We start from the raw sequence: 13,800 nt of genomic DNA on the forward strand, positions 1-13,800 counted from the left end.
CCATTTAGGAAATTCCCATCTCACACAGCACACGACAAGCGTAATACAGAGGCAGACGGCGCACAACAAGCGTAATACAGAGGCATACGGCGCAAGGTGAAGGCAATAGAGACACACTATGCATTATAGCACCCCAATACATAGGCGCATGGCGCAAGGCAAGCGCAATACAGAGGAACGCTATCCCTTAGACCACCCCAATACAGAGGCACACGGCGCAAGGTGGCTGCGCAGCATCTGCAAAATCAGAGCCAAACGCTCCATCTACCTGCCATGTGACGCTTCGGTGTTAGACATCAACACAGACGACAACCGCTTCACCTTCTCAGTGCGCTCAGACACGTGGCTATGTCCCAACGATGCTCTCTATGGGGCCCGCACGTAACAAAGCAGAAGGCCACATGCCAAGAGACCGCCCAAAACCTGTTCCCATCTCCCATTCCCTTACCTGACCGATCGCTCGCAGCCTCCGCCACTTACAGGTGCCTGCGCCGAGGTTCGTGCCGGGGCTATAAAATAAACAAGGTTTGCCTAATAACTCCCCCGCAACGCAGGCACCCTCTCCACCGCCGCTCCCCATCTTGCCCTTTTCTCCTACTCCCTCGACTTAGCATTGAAAAGTCCAGGGATCCCAAATCCATTGTTGAGAGAAACAGAGATGCACACTGGAGGCGACCCTCAGGTGCCACCTGTAAAACATAAGAAACAGCAGTTAGACCTTCACTGACGGGATCTGCTCAATGGAGCCATGCTTCGGGTATTGCGTACAACGCCTTCCACCAAAGTCTAAAGCCAGTAACATGCCGTAGGAGAAATCAAGTCCCAATACTTATAGTCAACAAAGGACCTGCTGCAAACTGCGCTGGTTCTAAAAGGATTACAGTTCTGAGAACAATGAGGAAAAGCCATAAACTGTCCCGTAACCCGGAAGAGAGTTGCCTTTGATACCCATGACTTTATTAGGAAATGCTAAAAGCCTATACGCAAGCAAGAAGCTTACTCAAGCCCTAGCTGGATAAGCTTATCATCAGACCTAGTAACAGAAATGGTGCTAACGGCTTACAGTTTGAAGAGCAAAGCTGGTGAAATAAAACCCCAACAGTCCATCTTGTGCAAGGTCAGGAACGCCGGTAAAATGCTGTGCACCCAGAAGCAAAAGACCGACAGCTAACCTGATAGGATTGAGTTGCCCTGGCAAAGGCAACACAAAAGACACAAACTAAACGCAACTCAAGCTTCATCAATAAGTACATTTGACTAGGTAGACACTGGCCACACTTAGCTAGTTGCAAAACACTTACCTTGAATGCACGAACCAAGACAACAGCAGCAACTCCAATGCTTCAGCTGCAGAATGAAAACCAGAACACTATGACAGGAGACAGAGAGTAGAATGAGCTGCCAAAGGCAAGGCAGGTGCCTTATATACCCCAGGCTCCACCCACTGCCCTTCCCACAGTGGCCTGGGAAAGGGGATGATGCTGCCTGCAGAGGGATTAAAAGCAGCTGAGGGAGCAGGTGTGGCTCTTGTGACCCAAGTTGTTTAATCAGAGAATCAATGCTGAAAGGAGAAAAGGATTCTTGCTAAAAACATTCTCTACTCTGCCTTAACACAGAGGTAATGCTTATAGTCCATGAGGGGCCTGCTGCGACCTCCAAATGAGCTAGAAAAACCACAGTCCACTGAAAACCGCTAGAAAAGCCATGAGCTCTCCTGGAACTGGGAAAATACTACCTATTTGATCCCTGTTACTCTATTGGGAAAGGCTAAACCTCTATAGGCAGACATAAGACTTTCCTTGCCTGCCCCCATTTAATCTCATCATTGTGCCTGTTAGGAGAAGCGATACTCACAATTTACTCATTACAAGGAAAAACTGGGTATTAAAAGGTGAGGTTCTATCTTCGGTATGGTCAGGAACACATGTAAAAGACCACACACTTAGAAACAATGACTAATAAATAACCATATAGTGTTATCTTACAAACCCCTAAACATACAATAAATAATCAATGAAAAAAACCAAAACCAAACCTATTTATAAGTACATATTCTATTATATACATGCTACTTAACATTGAGTACTCCTTAAGCTCTTACCTCAGATGCATCTTCTCAAAAAGCCAAGCTGACAACTAAGCTCCATCTGCTAAATGGAAGCCAGCAGGAGAATGCATGGCCTAAGCGAAGACCGGTGGTTTATGTACCCCTGGCCCCACCCACTGCCCTTCCCACAGTCCTCTGGGAAAGGGGCGGGTCTTGCCTGCAGAATGGTTAAAAGCAGCTGGAGGAGGAGGTGCTGCTCTTCTGATCTGAGTTGTTAAGCAGTGGCTGCAGAAGATATAAAGGCACCGAAGGAACTGGAGTTAGCTTTGTAGGACGCTGGGTGCTGAATGGAGAAAGCGACTCTCACTGAAAACAACGATCCCGATTCCTACTGCGGCTGCATCTCTTGTACTGGTATGTAAGTAGATTTTAAGTTTTCTAGCATGTAGATAGAAAAAGATAGATATCAAGTGAAGCTTGGTAGGAAAATGGCTACTTATAAACTGTAAAAATACTACTGTTAGAGCCTATGTACTTTACCTAGGTACCAAAAGAGCCAAAACGTTAGACAGTTATACTTTGCATCTCGTGATGCCCCCTGTATTGCCATGCTTCTACCAGAAGCCCTGGGTAAGCGGAAAACCTTGGGAAGAGCGTACAATCGGTCCTTGGAGGAACATGAGGCTATTTCAGCCTGGAAAACTCCATTTTATTATGGGGAGGGGAAAAAAATTTAAAATTCCCTTAAGCACCATTTTTAATCTAGGAAACCAAATTTTTATCATACAGAACCACTGCTTTATTCTGTAAAAGCACTATGCTGCTTTTCTATAAAACCCCAACTTATTCTAAAAAATGCTCTATTTTTCCCTACAAACCCGCCATTTAATTTCTAGATATAAAATGCTTTTAGTCCTACAAACTGCTATTTCTATGGTGTAAAACACATTTTTTAAACACTGTTTTATTCATCAAATGAGCTTTTTGACCCTATGAACTACCATTTTAATTTATAAACCCACCGATTGTTCCTCTGTGCCCAAGGGTGAGCGGGTTGTGTGGGGGCGATTGGCCCTGGGCAAAGACAATTTCTCTGCTGAACCCAAGGCAGTGATAACTCTGGATCTACAGGTGTCAGAACTGAAAGATGTTCCTGACCTGAAATCTTCTGAGGCCACAGAGAGATAGAGAAATAGAAAATTAGAGAGACAGAGAAAACAATGGTAGGTGACTGGGCAGAGAAGCAGAGCTGAAAGACAGAGAGTCTGAAATGGAGACAGAGGGAAGGAGAAAGAAAACAGAGCACAGCTAACGCAGTACAGAGAGAGGACTAAAGAGAGACAACGAGCCATACAAACTGACACGGGGAAAGAAAAAGGTAGCAACAGGCTGCAGTATAGCAAATTTATCAAATCCTAGGTAGACGGGGGGAAAAACCCAAAATGAAGGGCAGGGAACAGAATCAATAAAGATGGAGAAATAAATCTATCGGTGATGACTTTCTATGCTCACCAAGGACAGGCGCACAGAACCAGAGACAGAGGGGACAGAAATACCAAGAGGCTAGAGGACTGACTGTGGAATGCCAAAATAGGAACTGGAGTCCAAAGAGAGAGAAAGAGAGAAAGGGAGAAGGAAATTAATAGTCAAAATAACATAGCCACTGTTTCTGGGTAGACTGTTGTGACAGACAGGCAGGAACCAAAAGAGCGTAGAAACAAAGTCACTGATTCACTGTTTCCAGGGGGACCATTTACAGTGATGCACAGGCCAGAACAAAAAAACCAGCGGGAGCCCAAGGCACTAGGTCACTGCTTTTTGGGGGACCTTTGGCCAGCAACCCTGACCTTTGGCCTTCTAAGCTAACCTTTGACAGTTACTTTAGACCCTGACTTGTGACCTGATGACATTTGACCCTTGTGATTGTGGGTTTCCCAGTCACCAGTTGGAAAACAGTTAATTCAGTTACAAACTGAATTCTATTAATTTAGCAGGCAGCAATTAAGCAAACAGCGCTGGGCGGCCAGAGCGTCTCAGCTCTACCAACGGCACGCACTGTCCCTTTCCGAATTCAGGTTTTTATAGTCCTTTAGTTCCGGGTCCCGATTGTTTCACTGAGGCTTCTTCTGCACATGCGCCAGTTGTTGTTAGGGGGCCGTCTTTTACCTCCTGGTGGTCGATGGGATGAAGTTGCTCCTCTTCCTCACTTGTCCCTTAGTTGACCCCTCTCCCATATTTGGTCATCTTTATCAGCAAGCTCATTCATTGGCTCCTTAATTTCTATGGTTTCCACTTCTAAGTTACCTATAACTCAGTTCTATGCTTCGTTAGCAACTAACAATATACGTTACACAATCATTTTTACAAAATCAGAACGTTACGACCTGTTTCAAGGTACATGTGGTTTACATCTATCACAATCCCCCCTTTTTATCACCATTTTGTTCAGTAAACCATTGTAATTCTCGGTGGCTTAGTATAAGAGTTTTAGTCAACCGGGGGAAGAGTTAAACCATGATTCATACCAGCCTTGTTGAGATTCTCTTTCTCGTCCTCTCTTTTCCAACCCTTCCCTAAGTTTAGCCACAGTATCTCTAACAATGCCGGTATGATCTGCATAAATACAGCATTCTTCTCCTAAGGCTACACAAAGTCCGCCTTGTTTTAAAAATAGGAGATCTAAACCTCTCCATTTCTGTAACACCACCTCAGGTCGTGATCTTAGGGATTTTTCCGTTAACATTAACTTTAAGGACCTTTGAATCCTCCCACCTAACAAGGGTCCTTGACATGGTCTAATTAATTGCTCCCAGATACATACAATAATTAAAATAATCAGCCAGGATGGGTGGTGCTATTCCGATTTCCTACAAGGTTTTTCTTGATCCTATTTATTGCCCTCTAGCCCCCCTTTTTCTTTTCCTAGGTGGGTGTGTTCCTGAGGCAGTGTTAAGCCGGGATTGGCACTAGGGCAGCTCCTCCGAGGCTTGCGCGTTACTCTAATCTCGGGGTTCCGTCCTCCACGGTTTTTTACACCTCTGCCTCGCCCGTCGGCTCGGTTGCTTTGAGTCACGGGGTGTTCCATCTTCCCGGCAGCAGGGGTATTCTTCAGGAGGCTCCGAGATTTTTTGCTTAGCGCACCTTCGTTTGAATTTCTCCCAGTTATTCGTTTTACTCTGGGGAGCTGCACCATACTCCACTTAGGTCTCTCCGGCAACACACCTGGACAATAGTTATTGAAAGAGGAATGGGCTCGTTTGGGTGGAAACAATAATATTCTGGTAACCTATATATATTCTACCACTGTGGTGACCATTTTTCAATTTCCCCTTAAGCTGTTTTATACTCAAATATTTCTTGTGTCAATTTCAATTTTTCTGTGTAATTATTCCCATAAATTCCCCTAGGAGGGGTTCCTTCCTAACAATGAGACCACCACCGTCCTTGGCAGATTTTACAAATAAAACACACAAAAGGATAACAATTACAACGTTTGACTCCACACTTAACTGTAAAGTTTTTACACACTTAGAGTTACAAGTTTCTCCTTCATCACTTATCTGTATAAGAGCATCGGTGTTTAAGATCTCTTTAGGGTCATTCTGAGACTTCCAGGGGAATTGGTGACCTTCCAGGATGGCTCTTGCAATGTTGAATCCGAAATAGGTCCCTTCACTCGACTGGCATGTGTCCATCCACACTCAGCAGTCCTAATGGCTGTATCTGTTGTAAGAAAGACAAGAAAAGATCCCTCCCTTTGAGGTGTTAAAGAAGTTTCTTTCCAAGTCTTTATCGGGACTTTGTCACCCAGTTGTATCTTGTGTATCGCCATATCCAAGGGGGGGGGGGGGGTTGTGCCAATATTCCTTTTCTTATTAACTCCTTTCTTCCTGCCATTAGTTGTGTTTTGTAAGCCTCTACTAGGGAATCCTCCAATCGCGGATGATTCCCCGGGTTACTCATGTCATATGACATCCCATATAACATTTCAAAGGGAGAAACACCCGCATCAGTTCTCGGCTGTGTTTAGATATTTAATAGAGCCAATGGTAAACACCTAATCCAGGACATCCCTGTTTCCAATTTTAATTTTGTTAATTGTTTTTTAATTTCTCCATTCATTCTTTCAACTCTGACAGAACTTTGTGGGTGCCATGGTGTGTGGTGTTGTCACTCAATTCCAAAATCTACAGTTTCAACAATCCCACATCGGGGAGTAATTAATTTTTTTTTTCTAATAATATTTTAACCTCCACCCAGGCCGTGGTTCGTGTTGTCGAATCGGTAAAATCAATTTGTGTATTAGAAAAGGGTCTATGGGCCAGGATTCTTCCTCCTGCTTTTTCCATATGCATCTTGTGCTTCCCTCCAGCCAGTGCAAGCAGCTTCCATGCTTGCTTGGTGAACCGGCCAGGGGAAGCAGCTGAGCTGCCTGCTAAGTCAGCACACCACCACGCGGCTGTAACTCTGTGATCTCCCTGGCCAAGTCCACCCTGCAGATACACTGGCACCAGCAAGATGCCAGCACAGGGGAGGGGCACAGTGCCTGGGAGGAGGAAAACTATTGTTGTAGGCAGCAGTACTGTTAAAAATACTAGTTAAAACATTTTGTGAAACTACAGAATTCAGATGCTTTATTTTTCTTAGATATTGTCTATTGACCCTTTGACGCGGTATACATCCCCTTAAAATTTGCCTAGCCAGATCATATAAACCAATGCACATGTACTTAATTACAAATTGGTCAACTAAGGTTTGAGTGCCCCAGTGTGTACTGCTGTGTATTCTTTGTAAAATTCTGAGGGCCATTGTTTTAGGAAAAACCTCTCGGCTGTCAGGTAATTCTCAGGTTCCTGAACTATTCTTTTGTATTCCCATCTTTATTAGTTTTTCTTACTCCTGTGGTGTGAATTTCGGTACCTGTGGATTTAGTTCTTTCTGCCTCTTATCCGATATATCTGTGTCCCTAGTCTCCAGAATTAGTAAAGCAGCTCTTTTAGCTTCTTGGTCAGCTAAATTATTTGCTCTTATTTGCGGGGTTAACCCTTTCTGGTGTCCCCTCAAGCGTACCACAGCAATTTTCTTAAGGCCCCTTATGGCTTGTAAGCTCTTGATGGATTAGTCTTTTCCTTGTAAATTTGTTAACCCTCTCTATTCCCAAATCTTCTAAATGTATAAGCTATTCCAAAAGCATATTTTGAGTCTGTGAATAAGGCTCAAGATATAAAAATTGAGCCGGATTCTGCAGAGAGGTAGTTTCTACAGACAACTTTGGAGAAGCAATTAATATCCATTTGTCCACCTTTTTTGTTGTAATACTCCCCTGATGTTACGTGGGGAGATTACTTTCAACTCTCCTCCAAAGGTAATTTTGAGAACTTCCTCAACCAATAGTGCCGTGGCTGCTATTATTTGCAGACAAGTGGGCCATCCCCTACTAATTGTGTCTAATAGTTTGATAGGCTATAGGTTTTTGCTTCCTGCCCACTCCTGAGCCAATACCCCGTATGCGACACCTCCCTCTGTATTAACAAATAAGAAAAAGGGTCTCTGCAAGTCCGGTAAACTGAGCATGGGGGCATTTGTCAATTCCCTCTTAAGTGTTTCCAATTTTTCTCCATCCTCTGGAGTCCACTTTAGCAACCCATCGTGAGATAATTTAGCATATAAAAATTTTGCTTTTCCACTACAATTCTCAACCCATTGCCTACAATACCCAAAAAGTCCCAATAATTGTTACACTTGTCGTTTATTTCTGGGCAGAGGCATAGAGAGTATTCCATTAACCCTTTCACGATCCAATTTCTTAGTTCCTTTACTGAGTCTGTGCCCTAGGTACTTTACTACTACTTCTACAGACTGTAATTTTTGCTTAAACACCTTTAAACCCTGTAAACCTAAAAAGTTTAAAAGTTTAATACTCTCCCGTCTAATTGTTTCCTCATCTTCTCAGGCCAACAACAAGTCGTCCACATACTGGACGAGGGTTACTCCTTGGCCCGGCTCATATTCCCGTAAAAGCTGTTAGTCTTTTAATTTCTGGTTTCAATCCCTTCCTACCCTCCTCAGGTAGTGGGCATTGTTTAATTTGTACCGGGACCTCAGGGTCCTTAATCACAATCACAAAAGGTTTAATATTTAATCTTCCCGTGGTCTCTGGGGTATACCATACCTCGGGGTTAATTTGCTTTTCGTCTTCGACTTTAAGGGAGAATAATTTAACTCGTAATTGGGGATTTTTTGTGGGTTTTTTTTTTTTTATTTCCAAAGAAAGTCCTAGTTTAACCATTAAGTCTCATCTCAATAAATTATAGTCGGCTTCAGGCACCAGCAACAATGACTCTAAGCTAATTTTGGAGTTGCTTTCAAATAATATTTCCTTGACCACGGGTATCGCAAAGGGTTCCCCTTTAGCGCCAATTACCTGTACTGTCTCCGAGGAAATTTTACATCCCCGGGGGTAAACTTTGGATGGTGGATCTTTCCGTCCCTGAGTCCACGAGGAACTCAATTTCTTACTGCTGGGGACATACTTTCAGTTTTACCAGGGGCTCTGTCTTACTCCTTATCCCCAGAAAATAAAGTTCTTGACACCCCTAGTCTTCTTTAAACATTTTCTCATCCCCCCATTGCCACTTCTTGTAAGGGGTTCTCTTTCACTTAAAGCATATAAATTTGCCCTTGTATCAGAAATTATCCAAAGGGCTGCATATTCACTTTCTTCTAAACTAAAGGGTTCCTTTTCTTTTACACACAAATTTAGAGCTTGACATACCCAGTCCTCAAAGGAACCAAACCTGTGCCAGTGAACAGATTCACCCCTTATGGGTTGTCCTGCCCAGACTTCCATACATTAATGTATCATCCTTACTTTACTCTTACCCCGCCTAGAAGGGTAAGCATCCCGGTACTGAATCATCAGTCCCAATGGACTACTCGGGGGTACTGGGGAAAGATTCACAGGATCTCCCCCACCCATAGTGACAGTGGGCCTGCTTTTCCTCTGTCCCATCTTCCGGGGTCTGTACTCTTACCCACCTCTCAGGGTGCATCCTCTCCCGCCCTGGGAATCCTAGCCCCAACCGAACGACAGACTGGCCTATACTCACGTGTCCTGCATCTTCGTCCGGGGCTTCGTGCGCAAAGATTAAGGGGCTTTGCTGGCTTTTCTTTGCTTATTGCCAAGAATTTCGGTTCGTCGGTGGAGAGCCGAGCGGATACTCTGGCAGGGCCGCTGATACAGCGGGGCGCCTCCCTGCTCAGAGGCTCACGTCCGGTTGTTCTCCATCTGAGTCATGGCACCAAATTGTGATTGTGGGTTTCCCAGTCACCAGTCGGAAAACAGTTAATTCAGTTACAAACTGAATTCTATTAATTTAGCAGGCAGCAATTAAGCAAACAGCGCTGGGCGGCCAGAGCGTCTCAGCTCTACCAACGGCACGCACCATCCCTTTCCGAATTCAGGTTTTTATAGTCCTTTAGTTCTGGGTCCCGATTGTTTCACTGAGGCTTCTTCTGCACATGCGCCAGTTGTTGTTAGGGGGTTGTCTTTTACCACCTAGTGGTTGATGGGATGAAGTTGCTCCTCTTCCTCACTTGTCCCTTAGTTGACCCCTCTCCCATATTTGGTCATCTTTATCAGCAAGCTCATTCATTGGCTCCTTAATTTCTATGGTTTCCACTTCTAAGTTACCTATAACTCAGTTCTATGCTTCGTTAGCAACTAACAATATACGTTACACAATCATTCTTACAAAATCAGAACGTTACGACCTGTTTCAAGGTACATGTGGTTTACTAAACAAAGGCTCATCTATCACAACCCTGACCTTAGACTTTTTGGTCCCAAACACCCTAACCTGATGACCCTAACTATACCCCTGATGACCCTGACCCCATAGACCACAACCCCCACCTGTGCGTGGAGGGTTCATCAGGATAAGCTGGTGGGCTTGGTGAGGATGGGAAGGGTGTTATTCATTGGTGGCAGGAGCGTGTATTCCCTATATTTGTATAAATAAAAACAATTTAAAAAACCACTATATGTCTGGTACAGCAGTAGAAAATGGATTGCAACCTGAGAACAGTTTTGGATTTTTATTTAATGAAATTTAATTATTTGAAAAGCTTTTTACTGCTCCCACATGCAATGCCATTTTCTACTGCTGCTGTTTTTTTAAACTGAGGCAAAGGGGAGTGGACAGAGGCAGACACAAAGGGTAGGGGATGGAAGCGGGCATGAAGGAGGGGGAAGGAAGGGGTCAAGGGTGTGGGGCAAGGTGGGGCAGGGAAGGGGTGGGGCAAAAGAGGGGGTGTAGGAATCGGGGAAAAAAGGGTAGTGGTAAATAAGGGCGGGGTCGAGGGGAGGTCAAGGGGAAGAGGGGGGCAGGGTCACGGGGAAGAGGTGAGGAGGATAGGGTTGAGGGGATGGCAGGGGGCAGGGATGAGTGGGGCAGGGTCAAGGGGAGGGCAGAGGCGGCATCAGGGGCAGGGCACGGGGGGGGTCTGGTAGGGAGCGGTGTCGATGTGAGGGCAGAGGGCAGGGCCAAGGAGAGAACAGGGGGAGTGGGGACAAGTGGGGCGGGGTTACAGGTATGACAGGGTCACAGGGAGGGCAGGGACAAGGGGAGGTCGGGGTCGTGGGGCAGGGTGGCGGGGAGGGCGGGTCGCGGGGAGGGCAGAGTCCCAGGGAGGGTGGGGGGCAGGGTCAAGGGGAAGGAGGGGGTGAAATCAGGGAGGGGGCAAGGTCGAGGGGAGGGCATGGGGCAGGGCAGAGAAGAGAGCAGGTCAGAGAAGAGGGCAGGGTCAAGGGGAGGGCAGGGGGCAGTGTTGAGGGGAAGGTGGGGAGGGCAGCAACAAGGTGAGGGTGGGGGTTGGGGTCGAGAGAAGGCGGGGTCAAGAGGAGAGCAGGGTCAAGGAGAGAGTGGGGTCACAAGGAGGGTAGGGAGGACAGAGGGTGAGTTTGAAGGGAGGGTGGGGGCAAGAGAATGGCGGGGTTGAGGGGAGAGCAGGGAGGGCAGGGATGTGGGGAGGGCAGGGTCACAGGGAGGGCAGGGAGGGGGGAGAGCGGGGACACAGGGACAGCAGGGTCGAGGGGAGGGCAGGGGGGCAGGGATGAGTGGAGTGGGAAGGCGGAGAGGGTGGGGTTGAAGGGAGGGGGCTAACTTGAGGGGAGGGCAGAGAAGAGGGCAGGGGCTGGTGTCAAGAGGAGGGCGGGGTCGTGGGGCAGGCGGGTGGCAGGGGTGGGGAGGGGGCGGAGTCGAGTAGAGGGTGGAGTGGAGGGCAGGAAAAGCAGGGGGGCAGGGTCGGGGTCGCAGGGGCAGGGTCAAAAGGAGGGCAGGTGGCAGAGGAGGACAGGGAGTGGGGTCAAGGGGAGGGCAGGGGCGGGGTTGGGTGGGGGCATGGTCACAGAGGGGGCAGAGTCAAGGGTAGAGCATGGGCGGGGTCGAGAAGAGGGCAGGGTCAAGGAAAGGGCAGGGTGGGGAGCAAGGCAGAGGACAGGCCAGGGGGCAGGGCAGAGGAGAGGGTGGGGGGCAGAGGGGAGGGCGGGGTCAAAGAAAAGGCATGGGGGTCGAGGGGAGGGCAGGGGGCACATGGGGCAGGGCCACAGGGATGGCAGGGTCACAAGGAGGGCAAGCTCGAGGGGAGGGCTGGGTCAAGGGGAGCAGGGTTGGGTGGGGTGGGGTCACAGGGAGGGCAGGGAGTGTGGAGGGCGGGGTCAAGGGGAGGGCAGGGGGGAAGAGACAAATGGGGTGGGGTCACAGGGAGGGCGAGGTTGCAGAGGGGGACAGGGTTAAAGGGAGGGCAGGGGGCTGACTTGAGGGGAGGGTGGGGTGGTGGGGCGAGCTTGTGGGGGGTCATGGAGGGGGCAGGGGCAGAGAGGAGGGCAAGGGTGGGGTCGAGGTGAGCACAGGATCAAGGGAAGGACAGGAAGGGTGGGGACAAGGGGATGGTGGAGGAGGAGTGTGGGGGGCAAGGTCGATGGAGGGCAAGTTCAAGGGATGACGACTAGGTGGTGTTGAATGGGTTGCATGGGGGCGCTGTTGAGGGGGTAGGAGAAGAGGATGGTGTCAACAGGAGGTGGGGAGGGTGCTGTTGAGGGGAGTGCAGGGAGGACATGGTCAAGGGAAGGGCAGTATTGCATGGAGGGCTGGGGGCGGGGTCATTGGGAGGGCGGGGGTGGGGGGCAGAGGGGATGGAGGGATCGAATATCAGTAAAATGCCACACACTTAGAATCAACAATCAATAGATAACCGTATAGTGTCATCTTACAACCCCCTAAAAATACAATACTAAATAAGTAAAATTTTTTAAAAACCCCACATTTGGAATGAAAGACTGATTATCAAACCCCACAAGCAAGGGATGCCTGCGACTCTCCCCTGCAACGCAACACTGGCCCGCTGGGAATGGCGCGCCTGGGCCGAGTCGCCTTCCCTGGAAATGGCCCCCTTTCCTCCTCACTTTGCATCTTCAAAAGGGAAACTGCCACACACACAAATCTTAAAGGTAGAACAGAGCTGCGCACCATTTCATCACGCCGACACCACTGGCCAACCTACCTCCTTGGGGTCTTCCCCTCGACTCCTCTGTCGCTGCATTGGTATGCATCGCCTCTGGCCCCATCTGAAAAACCCAACAATTTATTAAGCAAGTCTCCATGATGCCAACTCATTGCTGCACCATTGCAGACCTCTCGCTTCCATTTAGGAACCCTATCTGGAGTCTAACTGCAAGCAGCCATTAAAACACAAACAGAAAAAAAACCCAGCCGGCATACCTCAGAGCCCCACAGCCTTACACCCCTGCAAAATCCCATCTGCTCCTTCCAACGCTGAAGGGCCCCACCCAGGCAGCTCCCATCATCTCCCAGGAACGGGACGGAAAGGACGGTCTGCACACCCTGCTGACGGTACCGCCTTTACCAAGGCCTCCCGGGCAGAATCCGGCACGCTAACCCTGGACTCTTACTGCTGTGCCATGTCACCCCAGCTCCACAGCCCCGGGCAGAGCAGCTCCCAGCCAAACATGCACAGAATGACACAACACAGAACCCTGTGTACGATATGACTCCAAGATGGCCAAAGACTGTCAGCAAGAAGAGCTCCTGTACAGGCAACTGTCAAACTACGCCACTGAGAGCGGACGGGAGGAAGCTCTATGGCAACCCCAGAAGAGGGGGGACTGGACAGTAAGTCCTTCCAACGAGCTGTTCAAAATTGTGATGACAGATGTGCAAGAAGACTGCCTTCAAGACCTAACGATGGAAAGATGCAAGGAAAAAGCCTTGGGATGTGAAAATAGGTGACCGGAGAACAGAGCTCCTGCCAGAGCCTGCGATGATGCCCTAAGAGAGGACCGACCAGAAACTTTCAAGATGCAAGGGCAAACCATGCCATGACCTTGCCAGGCAAATCAAGAAGAGCCCCATGGGCACTACGCTGATGAGCGAGCGTGGGCATCCGAGACCCTAGAGACTATGCCCGAGAGGCACGCTGTGCCCCTTTGAGCACAAAGAGGATGCTGACACCCAGAGAGGGACTAAGACACAGAAGACACACAAGACACACCACACAACAAGAAGCAGACAGACAGACACGTGCTGGAGCTGCCCTGCCCGGCCCACCCTGGCATTGTGCTGACAATTGACCTGCTCCTCCCTGTGCAGCCTTACCCAGCCTCGCCCCCACCCCTCCCATTTTTGCCCTCTTATCCGGCTCCTCCTACTTAGCTTTGAGGAGTCCGGAGAGCC

The sequence above is a fragment of the Gallinula chloropus genome (assembly GCF_964237585.1).
Source record: "Gallinula chloropus genome assembly, chromosome: 3".
Classification (NCBI taxonomy): domain Eukaryota; kingdom Metazoa; phylum Chordata; class Aves; order Gruiformes; family Rallidae; genus Gallinula; species Gallinula chloropus.